We start from the raw sequence: 6013 nt of genomic DNA, 5'->3' as shown, positions 1-6013 counted from the left end.
TCAAACTCAAAACAGCTTGGGGGCCAATTCTTAAATCCGACAGCAAGACTCAAGCTGCATCATCAGCGGCGGAAGGGAAAGATAAAGTTGTCCCTATATCCTACGTGTGAACTTTTTTCTTGAGCTTTCCTTATTAAGAATATGTAAATGTCACTGGTATCTCTCCCCCCACCCCCTTCTCTCTAACCCACCCCACCCCCTTCTCTCTCCCCCTCACCTCTGTATCTCTCCTCCCTCCCTCTCCCCATCACTCCTTCCTCTTCCCCATCACCCTTTTCTCTCCCTCACCCCTTTGTCCCTCCCTCTCCCCATCACCCCTTTCTCTCTCCCTCTCTCCATCACCCCTTTCTCCCTCACCACATCACTCCTTTCCCTCTCCCCATCACCCCTTTGTCCCTCCCTCTCCCCATCACCCCTTTCTCTCTCCCTCTCTCCATCACCACTTTCTCCCTCTCCCCATCACCCCTTTCTCCCTCACCCCATCACTCCTTTCTCTCTCCCCATCACCCCTTTGTCCCTCTCTCCACCCCTTTCTCTCCCCATCACCCCTTTATCTCTCCCCATCACCCATTTCTCCCTCTCCCCAGCACCCATTTCTCTCTCCCTCTCCCCATTACCCCTTTCTTCCTCTCCCCATCACCCCTTTCTCCCCATCACCCCTTTCTCCCTCCATTTCCCCATCACCCCTTTCTCCCCATCACCCTTTTCCCTCTCTCCATCACCCCTTTCTCCCTCTCCCCATCACCCCATTCTCCCTCCCCATCACCCTTTTTTCTCTCCCTCTCTCCATCACCCCTTTCTGTCACGGTAGCTTATGACAAGATATAATGAACACCAAATATCTGGGTTGAACTGAACGAGGCTTAGATATAATAAAATATATTTATTCCTTAAAATAGGTGAACACAGCAATATAGTACAATTAACAGGCAAGAAGGTAACACTTACTTAGGGTTGGGGGATGGAGAAGTATCAGCTTGCAATTCTCCAGCAATCCGGTGACATTCCAGGTGGAATCAGAAGAACAACTAAAAACTGTAGGGTTGACACAGTTTATATACCTGTGTAACCCTATTCTTAACATTGAATACAGACTATTGGTGAACAATTATCTGTATCCAATCCCTAACGTGGAGACAGATTAACCCATGCCCTCCAGCTAGTTAGCCCATGTGTACTGGGACTCTGAGTGTCTTATTTCTGTAGCCCCATAATTAAATCAGGGGTGACGATCAGTCTACAAAATGAAGTAGCTGGCAGGAGCTTCATTGTTTGTAGGTGTAGACATAACACTTACAAACCACTCCAGTTTGATGTTCCTCCGCCCTCGGGTAACAATTAGAGTTGCAGAGTCGTTTGACCAATACTTGGTTCCTAGACTTTGGGTAAACAATCAGGGCAGTTAACTTTTTGATCACAGTGCTTAGGCTCAATCAGCCGGCTGCCCTTCATGACATATTAGCCTAGCAGATGGCGTCTGCATTTTCAGAACAGATCCAAAATACCATACATATACACTTTAATATCTACACATATTAATAAGTTCTATTCTGGTGGGCTCAGTGGGTCGAAATTTGCCAGTTTTTAATGCCTCCAGTGACTCCACACATTGGCCAAATATCAACTCTCTGCGACCTCCAGAACTGGAGATACAGAAATGCACTTTAAAACATCTTTAAAATACAGGATTATAATGAAACAGGGGAACATACATTTTCCTGACATGACAAGGTGTAAACCACATTCCTGGACCGCAGTCCATTTAACCCCTTGCCTCCATGGTGAGGTCTGGGGGTGGCCATATGGGGTGCAACCCCTTTAATACTGGGCCAACCCCCTCTCCCTCTACACTTTCTCCCTCTCCCATCACCCCTTTCTCTCCCTCTCCATCACTCCTTTCACTTTCCCAACCACCAATTTCTCTCTCCCTTTCCCCATCACCCCTTTTTCTCTCTCCCCAGCACCCATTTCCCTCTCCCCATCACCGTTTTCTCTCTCCATCACCCCTTCCTCTCCTCAGCCATCACCCCGTTCTCCCTCTCCCCATCACCCCGTTCTCCCTTACCCCATCACCCCTTTCTCTCTCCCTCTCCCCATCACCCCTTTCTCTCTCCCTCTCCCCATCACACCTTTATCTCTCCCCATCACCCCTTTCTCCCTCTCCCCACCACCCATTTCTCCCTCTTCCCATTACCCCTTTCTCCCTCTCCTCATCAGCCCGTTCTCCCTCTCCCCACCACCCATTTCTCTCTCCTCCCCATTACCCCTTTCTTCCTCCCCCCATCACCCCTTTCTCTCCCTGCATCACCCATTTCTCCCCATCACCCTTGTCCCTCCCTTTCACAATCACCCCTTTCTCCCCATCACCCATGTCCCTCTCTCCATCACCCCTTTCTCCCTCTCCCATCACCCCTTTCTCTCCCTCTCCATCACCCCTTTCTCTATCCCCACCACCCCTTTCTCCCTCTCCCCATCACCCCTTTTGCTCTCCCTCTCCCCAGCACCCATTTCCCTCTCCCCATCACCTCTTTCTCTCTCCATCACCCCTTCCTCTCCTCAGCCATCACCCCGTTCTCCCTCTCCCCATCACCCCGTTCTCCCTCTCCCCATCACCATGTTCTCCCTCTCCCCATCACCCCGTTCTCCCTCTCCCCATCGCGCTTTCCCCCCTATCACCCCTTTCGCTGTACTGTAATTGTGAATCACTTTGGGTCCCACTGGGGGAAAAGTGCGACATGAAATAAAGTAATAATTATTATTATGTGTCAGTACTGATAAGGCCGGCAATATGTGAAGTGCAGCAGGGAGAGCCATCCACAAACTGTCCGTATCGGGGACACACTGTGTGCCTCGCTGCAAACTGTCCGTATCGGGGACACTGTGCCTCGCTGCAAACTCCGTATCGGGGACACTGTGCCTCGCTGCAAACTGTCCGTATCGGGGACACTGTGCCTCGCTGCAAACTGTCCGTATCGGGGACACTGTGCCTCGCTGCAAACTGTCCGTATCGGGGACACTGTGTGCCTCGCTGCAAACTGTCCGTATCGGGGACACTGTGCCTCGCTGCAAACTGTCCGTATCGGGGACACTGTGCCTCGCTGCAAACTGTCCGTATCGGGGACACTGTGTGCCTCGCTGCAAACTGTCCGTATCGGGGACACTGTGTGCCTCGCTGCAAACTCCGTATCGGGGGACACTGTGCCTCGCTGCAAACTGTCCGTATCGGGGACACACTGTGTGCCTCGCTGCAAACTCCGTATCGGGGACACTGTGTGCCTCGCTGCAAACTGTCCGTATCGGGGACACTGTGCCTCGCTGCAAACTCCGTATCGGGGACACTGTGCCTCGCTGCAAACTCCGTATCGGGGACACTGTGCCTCGCTGCAAACTCCGTATCGGGGACACTGTGCCTCGCTGCAAACTCCGTATCGGGGACACTGTGCCTCGCTGCAAACTGTCCGTATCGGGGACACTGTGCCTCGCTGCAAACTGTCCGTATCGGGGACACTGTGTGCCTCGCTGCAAACTGTCCGTATCGGGGACACTGTGCCTCGCTGCAAACTGTCCGTATCGGGGACACTGTGCCTCGCTGCAAACTGTCCGTATCGGGGACACTGTGCCTCGCTGCAAACTCCGTATCGGGGACACTGTGTGCCTCGCTGCAAACTCCGTATCGGGGACACTGTGCCTCGCTGCAAACTGTCCGTATCGGGGACACTGTGCCTCGCTGCAAACTGTCTGTATCGGGGACACTGTGTGCCTCGCTGCAAACTCCGTATCGGGGACACTGTGTGCCTCGCTGCAAACTCCGTATCGGGGACACTGTGCCTCGCTGCAAACTGTCCGTATCGGGGACACTGTGCCTCACTGCAAACTGTCCGTATCGGGGACACTGTGTGCCTCGCTGCAAACTGTCCGTATCGGGGACACTGTGCCTCGCTGCAAACTGTCCGTATCGGGGACACTGTGCCTCGCTGCAAACTCCGTATCGGGGACACTGTGCCTCGCTGCAAACTCCGTATCGGGGACACTGTGTGCCTCGCTGCAAACTGTCCGTATCGGGGACACTGTGCCTCGCTGCAAACTCCGTATCGGGGACACTGTGCCTCGCTGCAAACTGTCCGTATCGGGGACACTGTGTGCCTCGCTGCAAACTGTCCGTATCGGGGACACTGTGTGCCTCGCTGCAAACTGTCCGTATCGGGGACACACTGTGCCTCGCTGCAAACTGTCCGTATCGGGGACACTGTGCCTCGCTGCAAACTCCGTATCGGGGACACTGTGTGCCTCGCTGCAAACTGTCCGTATCGGGGACACTGTGCCTCGCTGCAAACTGTCCGTATCGGGGACACTGTGCCTCACTGCAAACTGTCCGTATCGGGGACACTGTGCCTCGCTGCAAACTGTCCGTATCGGGGACACTGTGTGCCTCGCTGCAAACTGTCCGTATCGGGGACACGGTGTGCCTCGCTGCAAACTCCGTATCGGGGACACGGTGCCTCGCTGCAAACTGTCCGTATCGGGGACACTGTGCCTCGCTGCAAACTGTCCGTATCGGGGACACTGTGCCTCGCTGCAAACTGTCCGTATCGGGGACACTGTGCCTCGCTGCAAACTGTCCGTATCGGGGACACTGTGCCTCGCTGCAAACTGTCCGTATCGGGGACACTGTGTGCCTCGCTGCAAACTGTCCGTATCGGGGACACGGTGTGTGCCTCGCTGCAAACTGTCTGTATCGGGGACACTGTGCCTCGCTGCAAACTCCGTATCGGGGACACTGTGCCTCGCTGCAAACTCCGTATCGGGGACACTGTGCCTCGCTGCAAACTGTCCGTATCGGGGACACTGTGCCTCGCTGCAAACTGTCCGTATCGGGGACACGGTGTGTGCCTCGCTGCAAACTGTCTGTATCGGGGACACTGTGTGCCTCGCTGCAAACTGTCCGTATCGGGGACACACTGTGCCTCGCTGCAAACTGTCCGTATCGGGGACACTGTGTGCCTCGCTGCAAACTGTCCGTATCGGGGACACTGTGTGCCTCGCTGCAAACTGTCCGTATCGGGGACACTGTGCCTCGCTGCAAACTCCGTATCGGGGACACTGTGTGCCTCGCTGCAAACTGTCCGTATCGGGGACACTGTGTGCCTCGCTGCAAACTCCGTATCGGGGACACTGTGTGCCTCGCTGCAAACTGTCCGTATCGGGGACACTGTGCCTCGCTGCAAACTGTCCGTATCGGGGACACTGTGCCTCGCTGCAAACTGTCCGTATCGGGGACACTGTGTGCCTCGCTGCAAACTGTCCGTATCGGGGACACTGTGTGCCTCGCTGCAAACTGTCCGTATCGGGGACACTGTGTGCCTCGCTGCAAACTCCGTATCGGGGACACTGTGCCTCGCTGCAAACTGTCCGTATCGGGGACACTGTGCCTCGCTGCAAACTGTCCGTATCGGGGACACTGTGCCTCGCTGCAAACTGTCCGTATCGGGGACACTGTGCCTCGCTGCAAACTGTCCGTATCGGGGACACTGTGCCTCGCTGCAAACTGTCCGTATCGGGGACACTGTGTGCCTCGCTGCAAACTGTCCGTATCGGGGACACTGTGTGCCTCGCTGCAAACTCCGTATCGGGGACACTGTGCCTCGCTGCAAACTGTCCGTATCGGGGACACTGTGCCTCGCTGCAAACTGTCCGTATCGGGGACACTGTGCCTCGCTGCAAACTGTCCGTATCGGGGACACTGTGCCTCGCTGCAAACTGTCCGTATCGGGGACACTGTGCCTCGCTGCAAACTGTCCGTATCGGGGACACTGTGTGCCTCGCTGCAAACTGTCCGTATCGGGGACACTGTGTGCCTCGCTGCAAACTCCGTATCGGGGACACTGTGCCTCGCTGCAAACTCCGTATCGGGGGACACTGTGTGCCTCGCTGCAAACTGTCCGTATCGGGGACACTGTGCCTCGCTGCAAACTGTCCGTATCGGGGACACTGTGTGCCTCGCTGCAAACTGTCC

The sequence above is a fragment of the Ascaphus truei genome, unplaced genomic scaffold, assembly GCF_040206685.1.
Source record: "Ascaphus truei isolate aAscTru1 unplaced genomic scaffold, aAscTru1.hap1 HAP1_SCAFFOLD_411, whole genome shotgun sequence".
In the NCBI taxonomy this organism is placed as follows: Eukaryota; Metazoa; Chordata; class Amphibia; order Anura; family Ascaphidae; genus Ascaphus; species Ascaphus truei.
Note: the sequence above shows the minus strand (reverse complement) of the source record.